This window comes from Mercenaria mercenaria, chromosome 1, assembly GCF_021730395.1.
Source record: "Mercenaria mercenaria strain notata chromosome 1, MADL_Memer_1, whole genome shotgun sequence".
In the NCBI taxonomy this organism is placed as follows: domain Eukaryota; kingdom Metazoa; phylum Mollusca; class Bivalvia; order Venerida; family Veneridae; genus Mercenaria; species Mercenaria mercenaria.
This window is the reverse complement of record NC_069361.1, coordinates 53,078,232-53,091,876: the sequence shown is the minus strand read 5'-3', so window position 1 is coordinate 53,091,876 and position 13,645 is coordinate 53,078,232. Positions and strand designations below refer to the sequence as shown.

Sequence of the window (13,645 nt, the reverse complement as noted above, 5' to 3'; positions counted from 1 at the left end):
CAAATTGTACCCAACACTCTAGGTTTTGGTGCTTGAACACGTGTGCCGCCTTCCAAAGCGTTAAAGGAGAGAGGCTTCTCTTGCGATTCATAGTCGTTGTTTGATCTGAACTAAGGCAACGTGCATCTTTTATGAGAGTAAGAAGCCAATTTTCACAAATATTATTTTTTTAGTCTCGGTTGCAACAATCTCTCTCGCCTGCCACTGACAATGCGACTGTACATGATTATATGCAATGTGGGATATGAAAACATAATGTTTCGCTAGTGGTAACACGATATCGAGTGTCATAGCATTTAGAAGCCAAAGTCACTTTCAAATTGACTAGATCAGTATCTCCACAAGACATTGTCATGCCAGTTCCCGATACTTGCCGCGGCACTCGGACGACAAGGCTATTCAAAGGTGTATTCGGACGTCTCAATACCTTCCAATGAACGTGGCACTGGCATCTTATTTCTTGCAGACAATCATTGCAATGACGGGCAAACTAATTCCCCGCACCGGTTTCATTGCCTATCAAGTGCGGAGTCGGGCCGAAGCCAGCATTGACAGTTTACCCGCGCCGATCTATGAAAGTCAATCTGAATGAAAACTTTCAGTTGCCGTTCGGTCCATTAGCATTAGTAATTTTGATTTTTGTTTTTTTGAAGAGCAAGAGGAGAGAGAAAAAGGTTGCATCGTTTTATGTACAGCTGTTACATGCCAAATGAGTTGTACATTAGATACAACATTGAATTTGTAGCTTTGACCTTTCAATTACAAGTAAGAGCTTATGTTTGCCAAAGTTCTGAAATTTTGATGTCACTTATGTTATCATGTAGCAGTGTGAGCAAGCCAAGAGTCGTTTTCTTAAATTAAGCTAAACAAGTAAGGATATGAAAACGCCCCTTGCCGTACTCCACCACCAATGATAAAAGTGACAAAGCCCTGTGAAGAGAAACACATTCAATAGCTACAATAAGTTGTGCACAACTTTAAGATTTAACAACTAACATCTAAGACATAACTATCATATCTAAACATCTTAACTATTCTTATACTAAGGTTGCAAAGGTCCCGTCGCTCTCGTTTCAAACAACTTGTCATTGCTCCTAACATGCAAAAAAGATGAAGTAAAAATGTGGTTCGTTAATTGCCTATCGCATTTTCTGGCGATCTGCAAAAGCACTGAACGATCAACAGGTGACCATGTCTACCGTCAATATCGGAAAGCAGCATCAACATGATGCAAGACTCAAACAGTAGACACTCAGACGACCTCGAGAGTAAGTATATCATCTCGAGTGTCATTTCAATCAAGAGAGAACTCCAGCTATTTTAAGCTGGAAAGATATTGGTCGGGATGACGGGGACAGGAGCTCAACCGTCTTTCCATTTTTGGTATATCAAGTCTCCTCGCCCTAACCCAACTACGCCGAACACTGGACATTCTCAATTGATCGAAACCCCGGATCAAGTTCTAGCCGAACCAAGACTCGGCATCGCTATGCCAATGTGCGTTGCCAGTCTTATGTCCTAACCAAGTCCTAACATGTGCATTTAGAGAGCGACGCGACTTTGCCAAAGTACTCACCCCAGGCATTCTTCATCTGTCTTGTACTCTTGCTACCACGAATAACACTTTCAAATCCACACTTGAACATTTTTAACACAAGAAAAAATTAAAAAAAATTGACGCGGAAACACCTTGAAATTTTGGTGAAATCCGCCCGGCCAACTGAACAACTGAGCTTATGCAGCCGCTTTTAAAGGCTCGCCTGCCGAAAAATAACTAACTGTGACGTCACGAACGATTTGATTGGCTGATAGCTTTCAACGTGGTTTCGTCCAACGGGACGAGTCTACCAATCAGCGTCGAGCATTTTTTCCTCAAGTTGCAAGTGGTCACATGACCAATTGTACAGCCGTCGAGAGCGGACGTGTTTTTGCATCGCTCTCGGCTTGGTGTGTGTGACAACGTGGTTTCAATATTATTTGATCTGGCAGACACAAACATAGTCCTAGGTCCCAAAGTATGTTCACGATGGTTGAAATGCCCAAATGCCAACTTTTTCCTTTAATACTTAAAAAAACACGAGTATGGACCACTTTAGGAAATATGTCTCTGCAGCATCAGACAATATCACATACTGTCATTAATGATGCTGTTTTGAAATCCTACATATAATGTAAAACTATCAAGGTGGACTGTTTTGACAAATTTGTCTTGCATGGTAAAATGTATTAGGCGTACAATGATAATACATCTACTTTCTTCTATCATTTGGTACTCTATCCCAAATTTCTGTAATGCAGCCATGGTCCAGTATAAACATCGGTGAATCTCAATGTAACTACATTTAGTAAGCAACTACATTGAATTCTCAGATGGTGATACTTGGAAACATGACGGTGGCAAGCCCGTTAAATGCAGAGCCACGGAAATTTGGTACTGTACATTTTTCTAAAGGTGATATTGCGATGCTGAACGAATACGTCGGCTCGTACCTCAGGCCGATGTCTGATTAGCTTATGATTGAAAAACGAAATGTCAATTCATACTGGAGAATTGGACACGATATTTTTACATGCTGAAGACCCTTGATGCCTAGTTTAGACCATCTATTTTGCTTTGAAATTGACACAAACTTAAAAACAAAGAAATCACTGCTTTTTTAGGTGATTAGCAAACTGGCTTGTTTTTCTTACCACGACAGAAATTGATATAACACATACAAGGCTCATTATTCATGCAACGTTTTCTCCAGTATGAGTTGACATATGCCTATTATATTTCTCAAGGCGTGAACGTATCTATAATGAAAAAGTTTAATCATAAGGATTCGTGACAGCGTTCTTTGTACACTTGTACAGAAACATGATGACATACCGAGTCTGTTTCAAACTCTGTCTAACCTAAGTGGGATTGCTATGTTTACATTACTATATGACAAAGTAAGACAAGGCACTTTCAGTTATGGTCATATATTTTTTTGTCATATTTGCTCTAAGGCCTAGATTTTATTCACTTTCATAGAGCTAAATGTTTTGAAATATATTTTTTTCACTACCGAGTGTTATATGCTACATTTCAGATTTTTGATCTCTTGATCAAGTTTTAAACCGAGGTACACTAAGCACAAGGCGAGATCGATTCTGTATATTCTCGTTTTTATAAGGCTAATTCACCCTACATCGACTTTCCCTCTCGGCACTAATCACCCGCACAGCTCATTTTCGCTTTCAATTTGTGGGGTAATTAGTCTTTTACCGTGCAAAAAAAATATACTCGTACCCTATATACCTACTCTTTTCTCGTGGGACCAATCGCTCTAGAAGCCGATTTCACTTTGGACAAAGCTAATAACCTATAAATATATCTAACTTATATATAACTGAAAATATGACTGTATGCATGTATTCCCCATATATACTGTTTGTGTGTGTCCTGATTTTTAAAAACTATATAACATATTTTACATGTTAGATTTTGATATGTAGACAGAACAAGTAGATTCTGCTAAAACAGCTTAAAACGTAATTGCGAAAAACCATAAGTATCAGTTTTATTTGCAAATATTTCCCCTAGATCCTTGTATTTTTTCATCCTATTTTTCTTTACGCATGTTCGTCATCAAACTAATAAATATCTATGAAATCTTTGTAAAATGAAGATGACAATGTGAACTTAAAGCATCTTTTGTATTTACAATTGATTCATGATACAAGCTGCGTAGTCTTTTTACGACAAGTGCTGTTTTCCGGTTCTCCGTAACCTCGTCATCTTGAAATCCACTTGTGAGTACTTACTTTAGAGAATGAAACTTTTATCAGCTCACAACACAAAGATTGTTAGTCCAGATATATACATGTACTTACAATGGAAGGTTCACTTATTCGCAATACATTGAAAATATTCACGAACAGGAAATAGCTATGGAGTCAGAACCCAGAGAAACGGTAAATCGTTTTATTTTTAATTTCTGAGTCTAGTTTCTTTTTTAGATTTAACTTTGCGAAGAATAAAAATCGCTTAAGAGCGCAAACTGAAGCACATTCAGAAAAAAGGAAACTGTATTGTTTTAAGATAAGTTGTCATTTCCCATAGAGGCAATTCTAAAAGGGAAATTAGACGCGCCTCGAATAACCGGTCACTTAGTTTATTAGGAAATCATAAATTAAAACACGAGCTTAGAGGATGCCAACATTTGTGAATGTTTCCTGCTTTTTGACAACTTTTTGCTAAATGTTTCCTAAATCATTGAGATCCGGTAGTTGTTGTCATAATCTCTTATTTCCTTTTTCTTGTTGAACTTTTCCTGAATGGCCGCGGCTAAAAAAAAGATATATAAAAGCAGGAACTAAATTATTAACATTGTGTATTGTACGAAAAAAAAAAACTAACCTGTTGTTGTTACCCTAACGAAATATCTTGGGCCGTTTGTCTATCATAATTATGTTGTAGATATGTCGGTGATAGGGAATGGACAAAGGTATGACTTGAAGTAATATGTTACCATGACAGATTAATGTCAGAAAGGTAGGTATGTTGGAATTGAATCACGAACACGTGACCATGGTTGCCATTTGACATATTGGTATATAAGAAACGTCAAACATATTTGTAATTAAGTTAGCCTTAGACTGCCGTTGCGGTGCTTAATAAAAAATATACTTAAAAAAATGATTATTAGTCAACACCTCATTTTTATATCTTTTCTTTGGCTTGCTTGTTTAAATCCTGTATTGTACATTTTGTATTAATGATATTCTATGCTTGATAATGTTTGTATAATGTTGTGTATATACTGCATATATTATGTTGAGGCCCACATGGTAGATGGGGAAACCCAATGTTTAGCCTCTGAAAATAAAGTTGTTACTTACTTACTATTATATTCTTTAAACCTAATATATAGATTCGGTTTTTTTTTCTGTACATGTTTATATCTACCTTTGAAATTATATTTCTCCGCCCTTATTACGGAAGGGAATTAGCTAAGGAAAGGAAAACGCAAAAGTCAAGAGCCGTAACGGATGACGTATACAGAAGCGAGTGGCCGTTCTTAAGTTTCTGCGATCTCGAATTACGTCTCCAGGATAGGTGAGTAATCTGGTACAAGTACACAGGTGGGTGATTTTACAAATTTAAACACAATATAAAGATTCTAGATAGATGTCAGAAAAAAACAACATTCATTTTTCTTTACATGTTTGTATTTACTATTGATGACATAAACTATATATATACATATATATATCTCCGCTCTTAATACTGAAGGGAAACGCAAAAGTCAAGAGCCGGTAAGGATGACGTACACAGAATCGAGTGGCCATTTTTCAGTTTCTGCGATCTCGAATTACGTCTCCAGGATAGGTGAATAATCTGGTACAAGTACACAGGTGGGTGATTTTACAAATTTAAACACAATGTATAGAATCTAGAAATTTACCGTTGACGACATAAACAAAATATATATATATATATCCACTCTTATTACGGAAGGGAATTAGCCAAGGAAAGGAAAACGCAAAAGTCAGTGGCCGGTACGGATGACGTATACAGAGGCGAGTGGCCATTCTTCACTACCCTTGACCCAGTTTCTGCCATCTCAAATAACACCTCGTGGATCAGTGAGTAACCTGGTACAAATACGCAGGTGAGTGATTTTACAAATTTCAGGTGAGTGATTTTACAAATTTACATTTTATACATGACAGTATTGTACTATTTTATTGACGGTACTTGTCAAAATTTTGTAGCCGGCTTTCATTACATACTGCTGACGCCTTAGTAAGATTAACATGAAAGCCAGAAACACGTTTTGACAGGTCAATGAAATAGTACAATAGTATGATGCCGTTATTGAATTTAAAAAATGTAAATCTATCTTCATTAAATTGATTTAATTGAGTTATAATTATTCTCAAGGTAGTACATTTTGTACAAATATTTGATAAGAATTTATCTATAATATGCTAGTGTGTGAGATCTAGAACAGTTCCAGGTGTTACGGTTACGGTTACAGTTACAGTTACCGAGAAGTACTACAGCCTATACAGTCACAGATTACAGGTTTTTTGCATGCTTAGTTATTATATCTTAAGGAATACACCGTGATTCCTTTATCAAAGTTGAGCTATTGCATTCATTCACATACCGATAGGTTGAGCTATTGCATTCGCTGGAGTTAACAAATGTAAACCATAGTAAATCGTTGTTTATTTATGACGAGAATTGTAGTCCAAATAGAATATACCGACCACTTTGTGTTACGTGTCAACGTATATCGTCCAACGTTACGGGTTAATTGTACATCTCAACTTGTCCCTCAAAAACTCGAGAGTACATTTCATATCACAAATCTCTTGCCGATACCGAATATATTTGTTCGGATACATACGATTCACCAAACCTCCAAACAATGACTTCAACAGTGTTTCGGTCACATCAGCGCCGTCAAGATTTCGATACATTGCAAAAAGAACGTTTGCCTCATCAATGATTTGTATGTTCTTCAAGATGAAATCATAGTTCTGAGTCGCCTGATTCGATAAGCGACAGCCGAATCATTCATAATTAAATGGCATGCAGTAACAGTCGATTGTTAAAAAAACTCTAACTTTTAGTGGTAATACGCACTTACACAGTGTTCAGCCATACCTGTATACAGTGTATATTATTTCTAACATAATACTCTGTTAACACACATAAACTTTATAATTGTATGTATGCTATGTAGTATTTGTTCATATATCAAATATGAAATTTTGGTTTAGTATTTAAGGATAGTAATCGGGAATATTTGTTTTTATCATATACCGATATAGATTCTGTAAAAAATGGCTTGTACTTCACAATTGAATATGAACAAGCAGAAAACGACCATATTGTACCTTTTAAATTCCGTATTGTACCTTTCGTATTGTATGCTGCCGGACTACTTTCATTAATATGCATGAACTGACACAAATATATAAACAGCGCACATAAAAACTTCACTTAGTTCCATTTTAATATAGATAAACTTTGAAGATTTCATTCAATAACAAAACAACATCTGGGATTTTGTATTCGTCGACCGTGGATTTTTCAAGGTCGGATCACACTTGGCGCTTGCGCGCCTTGTGAAATTCGATCTGGTAAAAATCCACGAGAGCTGAATACAGATTGAGCTACTGTTATAATAACCATATTATATCTTTTTGTAAAATTTGAACAACAAAATTTCTTACCAACACCACAAAGATTACAAAAGTCAGGGCACAAAGATTTAGCGTGATTTATATCTTTGCAAATTCCAAATACCGAGTTCATTCTGGGGCAGTCTATTGTTTCGTCATCAATGCATGCAGCAGCTGAAACAATTTTACCACACATTTTGTATAAAATAATATGTTGGCTAGATAGGACACATCGAATCAATGTACATATTCAAACCTTCTAAAAATATCACGAATGAAACACTTTTCCTATGCACAGCTGAGATGCTCTAAGATTTTTCTCAGAATGCATTTGAAAGTTGCCCTTCTTAACTCATTACGATTACAAGCGGAAATCCTCGAGTTCAAAATAAGGCTATTGTGTCTACAAAAAACAGTAGATATTTGTCCACAAGACACACGTGTTCCTTGTTTACTCACTGCGGAAAATGATTCCGTATACGGGAGTGTACGCAATTCGTATACTTCTAATATACGGGCGTATACGGAAACATTTTTCCCGTATTTGGAACATTCCATATACGGGAATCCTGTATTTCTTAACTGGACATTCAAGTTTTTCTCACATGTATCCGTTCATTCATACTTAGCATAAATACTTTTCAACAGTTTATGTCAGTATTCAAAGTTAGGGATTGTCAAGGTCCAAAAGTATGTTTAAGGCGTATGTTTTGATCATACTTTCAGGAAAGATACCTTTTATATGATATTCGTATATTAGACATATACGGGACCGTATACTCCCGTATATGCACATATTTTTCGCAGTGTACTGTCACCGCTAATGTATTATTCTTATCAATGCTAGACTAAATATAACTTAGTTTATCTTTACTTTTGACTTTACCGACAGTGACATTTCATTAGGTTTTTTGTAATTCCAATGCCAGTTTATTTTATCATCATAGGATATTGAACCTACGACTTTCAAAAATCATACACGTTTAATGGCGTTTAATTCATACTTATTTTTCGAAGACAGTCGAGCAATCTGAATGTACACTATGCCAAACACCATTATGCTTAGCACCATTTACTATTAATAAAACATACTTGAATTGATTGCCTGGATTTCACACCACAGCGCGGCCATAATTAAATGTTTTAAAGAGTTGTTTAGAACCTTTTCTGTCCAGATTTGAAAACAGACTGCCATACATCATAAAATTTGAACATGAAATGCTTTGTTTTTCTCATTTACTGCGATAATGTTGTGTTAAGTGCATCTTATTAATCCCCCGCCACGAGTGGTGGGGGTTATATGAATGGTCTCCGTCCGTCCTTCCATCCGTCCGTAGCACTCGTGTCCGCTCCATACCTACTAAACACCTTGAAGAATTTTCATGAAACTTGGATCAAATGATCACCTCATCAAAACAATGTGCAGAACTTGTAAGTCAGCCATGTCGGCTCAAGGTCAAGGTTACAACTCAAGGTCGAAGGTTTTAGCCTTCCATTTCGTGTCCGCTCTGTATCTCCTAAACCCCTTGAAGGAATTTTATAAAACTTGGGTCAAATGATCACCTCATCAAGACGATGTGCAGAACTTATGAGTCAGACAAGCCGGCTCAAGGTCAAGGTCTCAACTTAAAGTTAAAAGTTTGAGCCTTCCATTTTATGTCCGCTCTGTATCTCCTAAACCCCTTGAAGTATTTTTATGAAACTTGGGTAAAATAATAACCTCATCAAGACAATGTGCAGACCTTATGACAGACATGTTTGCTCAAGGTCAAGGTCAAAACTCAGGGTCAAAGGTTTGAGCCTTCCATTTTGTGACCGCCCTGTATCTCCTAATCCCCTTGAAGGATTCATATGATACCTGGATCAAATGATCACCTCATCAAGGCGATGTGCAGAACTCATGAGGTTTGAGCCTTCCAGTTTGTGTCCACTCTGTATCTCCTAAAAGAGGACTTTCATTAAACTTGGGTCAAATGATCACCTCATCAAGAACTCATGATTCAGCTTTGTCAACTCAAGGTCAAGGTCACAACTCAAGGTCAAAGGTTTGAGCTCTGTATCTCCTAAACTCTTTGAAGGATGTTCATGAAATTTAAGGTCAGATGATCACATCATCAAGATGATGTGCAGAATTCATGAATCAGTCATGTCAGTTCAAGGTCAAGGTCACTGCTCAAGGTCAAAGGTTTACCCTTTCACTTTCCATAACAGTGGCAGGGAATTTAGCTGTCTTTCCTGCCTTGTTTAACACTATAATTATACATATTTTTGCTAATTGATTCTAGCGATGTTTTCCAATATACATGTACACGTTATCAGTTTAGTTTCTTCTCGGCTGTAAAGATTAGCCTTGAAATCCAGTTCACTCCCTTATTTGAATTATGGAGACGCGTACTTGGCAGCCATAATGTTTTGTAGTATCACATCACGAGTATATGCTGTAGAACATGTCTTACGTAAATCGTAATTTTAACGCTCAACACGGTTATGATAAATTGACTTACTTCCTTTTTCAGTTAACACACAGAAAAAAAGATATATAAATATCTTCACATATTAAAGTGACACGTGTCTCTTCTAGATGTACATTTACTACAATAAATTCATGACATTGGCTACTATATTTGGACATATTTTCCCATGAAAACTCACAATTTAACTACTTGTCTACTTTTTCTTATTATGCTCGGCTTAATCAGGCTAAATTAAGCTAGGAAATTACATGCACACAATTATCAGCTTACAGAATTTCATGCATGTACCATAATGACAATCTATGAAATGCCTTTCTTTTGTCGTTCAAGCGTTGGCCTTGAACTTTTTAAGTCAGGCAGTATAAATTAGTCATATACATGTATAATAACAAGACAAACTGATACAAAGTACCAAGCAGGACCAAGATCAAGGTCTTCAGGGACACAACCCCGAGTTCCCATTTCGTTACAATAACATGACATCATTTACAGTCCAAAAAATAAACACACGTGTTTGTAAACATGGTCGGATCCAAACGGAAGGGGAAGAAGCATTTTATAGAAATATTCCGATGGCAAAATACAATACATATCGTAGCCCTGACCAACCTATAAACCGGGCCAGTCTATTTTATAAGTACAACAACACGGTTGACCCATTTAAACGAGTTGTAATATCAAGCGGAAAGCTTTGTAACATATATATCTCCACGTTTCAGTTTAGTGATGCAATCTATACAACAGAGGCCTTCTGGGAATATCCCAGCTGCACCAGCAATAAAGCGGGGCCCCTTCGAGGTATCAAAATAATAATTAGGCAGAAATTATTTACGTACGGTTTCTATGAGCACAAAGAATTTCGTTACATCGATCAGTACCACAGCATTCTAGGCATTTTTGTTCTTGTCGCCTTTTTATATCTCGACCAATCACAGTCAAAGAATCAGTTGTTGAAGCCCCGCATTGCTACAAAATCATGATTTTCTTCAATATTGTGGAGTTGTAAATGTTGCATTGTCAAAGAAATTAAGTTGCTAAATTGTAAAAAGCATACTTTCGTGCCAATCTTCATAAGCACATTAGATTCATATAAAGCATGATTTTTTTCTTTTCTTATACATAGCCAAAAATATGTCGTTTTGAAACAGAAGTGAAATGTACATATAGCTTTAAAATCCAGTAAATTCTGATTTTAAATCATGAGCGTCAGCTCGTTTGAGTAATCATACCTTGTTATTTATACATCCTAACGTGACTATTTTAGTCTGTCCCGACACAATCGATTCCTGATAACAAGCCTGAAATACATTTTTGTGTGTGAAAAGGGGGTTCTAAAATATCTACATGGTACTAGTGTTCTAGTTCTCTTCATACAAAGACAATTATTTCAAATTCTTTGATCCAGTATTTTCTGACAAAGCGACTAATGAAACAAAGATTTATCGAAAGAGGACCTGCATTGTGTTTTAACAAACGTCATTGTTGCAAATTAAAAAAGGGAAGATTTGCCTGTTTCACTTTTACACATATAATTTCGGAGAGAAACTATAAGAAGGGTAACATACTTCGTCTGCGGCACAGGTGATCGTGGTATTACACGTACTTGGTTCACTGATTTTCAATGTCTCTAAAGTGTGTACCAAAGCGAATGCGTAATTATCAATAATTCTAAGCATGTATCTAACAAGCAATTAGTAAATAAAAGTTTGTAAGGATTTTTGGTCGGTATGGTTACAAACTAAGTATATATGAAGAACTTTTGAAAGCATAGAACATGACCAATCAAGATAGTACATGACTCTCTTAGAAGAAATTCGACTGTTCAAATCAGACCATTCAACCCATAACCCAACAAACACTGAATACACATATTGCCATAGAATTACGCAGAACAATAAACATTAACGTTTTTGACTGAATTGTGGCTGCATACCGGACGAGGGATCTTCACCTACTTCGGTTTTAGATTTCTTGTAGATATTTTACAACGATTTTTAGATGGTTACAAGAGCGTAAAACTACCTTAAACAGTATAATTATAATATAGTTATGTAAAGATGTTCAAAGCTGGTTCAAAGGTGGATCAAGTTTATCTTGTGCCTCCGTGAATCTGCCGGTCTGTAAACCGTAAACGACTTAAACCATCAGTGCTAATGAAAAGCGACTTAAAGTCAAATAGGTTCAATCTCTTGCTTCAAGATCATCTTTTACTTGATTTCACATCTTTTTCTATTTCTAATATCAAGATATACATTATATATCCAGCTCTGTGTAAATATTTGTCACCTTAACTGAGAACGACTACTTGCGAAACTTTGCATACAAATCATTTCTAACTTACCTACATCTGTTATTATCAGAATTGTCCATATAGAAGCTGCAAAATAAAAAAGATGCAATGACATTATAGAAAACGTATCTTAAAATAAAAATCTTAGCTTATTTATATGTATTCAGTTGTCAAATCCTAATCAAGAAGACATATAGCCCCTACGTAAGTACTCTGGCCAAATATAAATATTACTGTATGATTTATGAATTCTGTTTTTTTTTTTTCGTTTTTATTTAGCAAGAACGAAGTTATGATCACATGTTTATGATTTTACGCGGCCAGGACGTGAAATTAAGAACTTAAAAAAATGAAAATGTATCTAATAACTGTATATTCAAAATTGTATTGTTCACAGAAAGGGAACAGTTCAAGGTTCGAACTACATTTTTGATAGTGCTGTAAGTGTGACCTGACAAACATTTTTATTCTAGCTGACAGCGAGTTAATACATATTGAATGATCCAATGCGGTGACAATAGGTATTTTTCATACTACTGGGTTTTTGTTGCATTACATTGTATGTTTTATATTCGTCATGGGCAACGAACGAATCCGCCATCCGTAAGACCTGTATTGTGTAGCTGTGGATCAAACTACATGTACTTTCCAGTTTTACTGTATTCTGCTTATAATTGATATCTAATCATGCTGGAACGCTTTTAGTACATGTTCCATTGACATTTATTTATCAACGTAACATTGCATCACGCTGCTGTGCTCCTATACTTTGTTCGTTTCGGGGAGGGGTAGGGGCTCCGTGGCCGAGAGGTTAAGGTCGCTGACTTCAAATCACTTGCCCCTCACCGATGTGGGTTCTAGCCTCACTCGGTGCGTTGAATTCTTCATGTGAGGAAGCCATCCAGCTGGCTTACGGAAGGTCGGTGGTTTTACCCAGGTGCCCGCTCGTGATGAAATAATGCACGGAGGGGTACCTGGGGTCTTCCTCTACCATCAAAGCTGGAAAGTCGCCATATGACCTATAATTGTGTGGTTGCGACGTTAAACCCAACAAAATAGATAAATGTTCCTTCCTGTGAGACAATATAAGAGATGATTATATCTTATCCTGACTTGCTGGACTTCATTATTTATTTCATTAAGGTTCTAATGTGTCACAACTCATAGCAATACAAGTTATTTATTTTTATGCCTGCGTACAGGTATAGAAATCGCAACTTCTGTATAACCGAACTTGTACAATTCTTGTTTCAACAAAATTATACTTTTATCCCGCACTGTATTTCTTGTTGATGTATAATTATGCATGGCGTGTTTTGATTGTGCATTTTAGTCATAAATATGTGCATATTATAAATTCTCTTTCCATTTACGCTAACTCAAAATAATCTTGTGATAACTTGTAATAACTTTGAAACGATAATGTCTTTTACAGTATTATTATAAGAAAATATAAAACGTTAAAGAATTACCTGAAAGAAAGTAGACCTTGTTCATTGCTGCGTTGACAGTTCTATCCTAAATTGTCAGACGGACTTCATAATGGGATGTTTAGATAAGCGGACTGTCTTGACCCAGATATATTTATGGAAAGTTTGTGCACTCATAATCAGCCAAACTTACACAGTAGGGCCATTATGACACCACTTTTTTCTCAGCTGAGTACATGTACAATACAGTTACTTAAAGTGTCTATAGTCCTGTTCAATAAGGG

The 13,645-nt window shown here is 36.2% G+C and overlaps 1 long non-coding RNA gene across 1 annotated transcript; it reads right to left on the bottom strand.

Moving 5' to 3' along the window:
• Positions 1-7,218: 7,218 nt before the first annotated feature.
• LOC123545592 (uncharacterized) lies at positions 7,219-13,468 on the bottom strand. The gene is made up of 5 exons (XR_008369879.1): positions 13,404-13,468; positions 11,983-12,018; positions 10,871-10,939; positions 10,478-10,607; positions 7,219-7,341 (listed from the first exon to the last, which is right to left on the bottom strand). It is a non-coding gene; the product is annotated as an uncharacterized LOC123545592 (long non-coding RNA).
• Between the last annotated feature and the right edge of the window lie 177 nt (positions 13,469-13,645).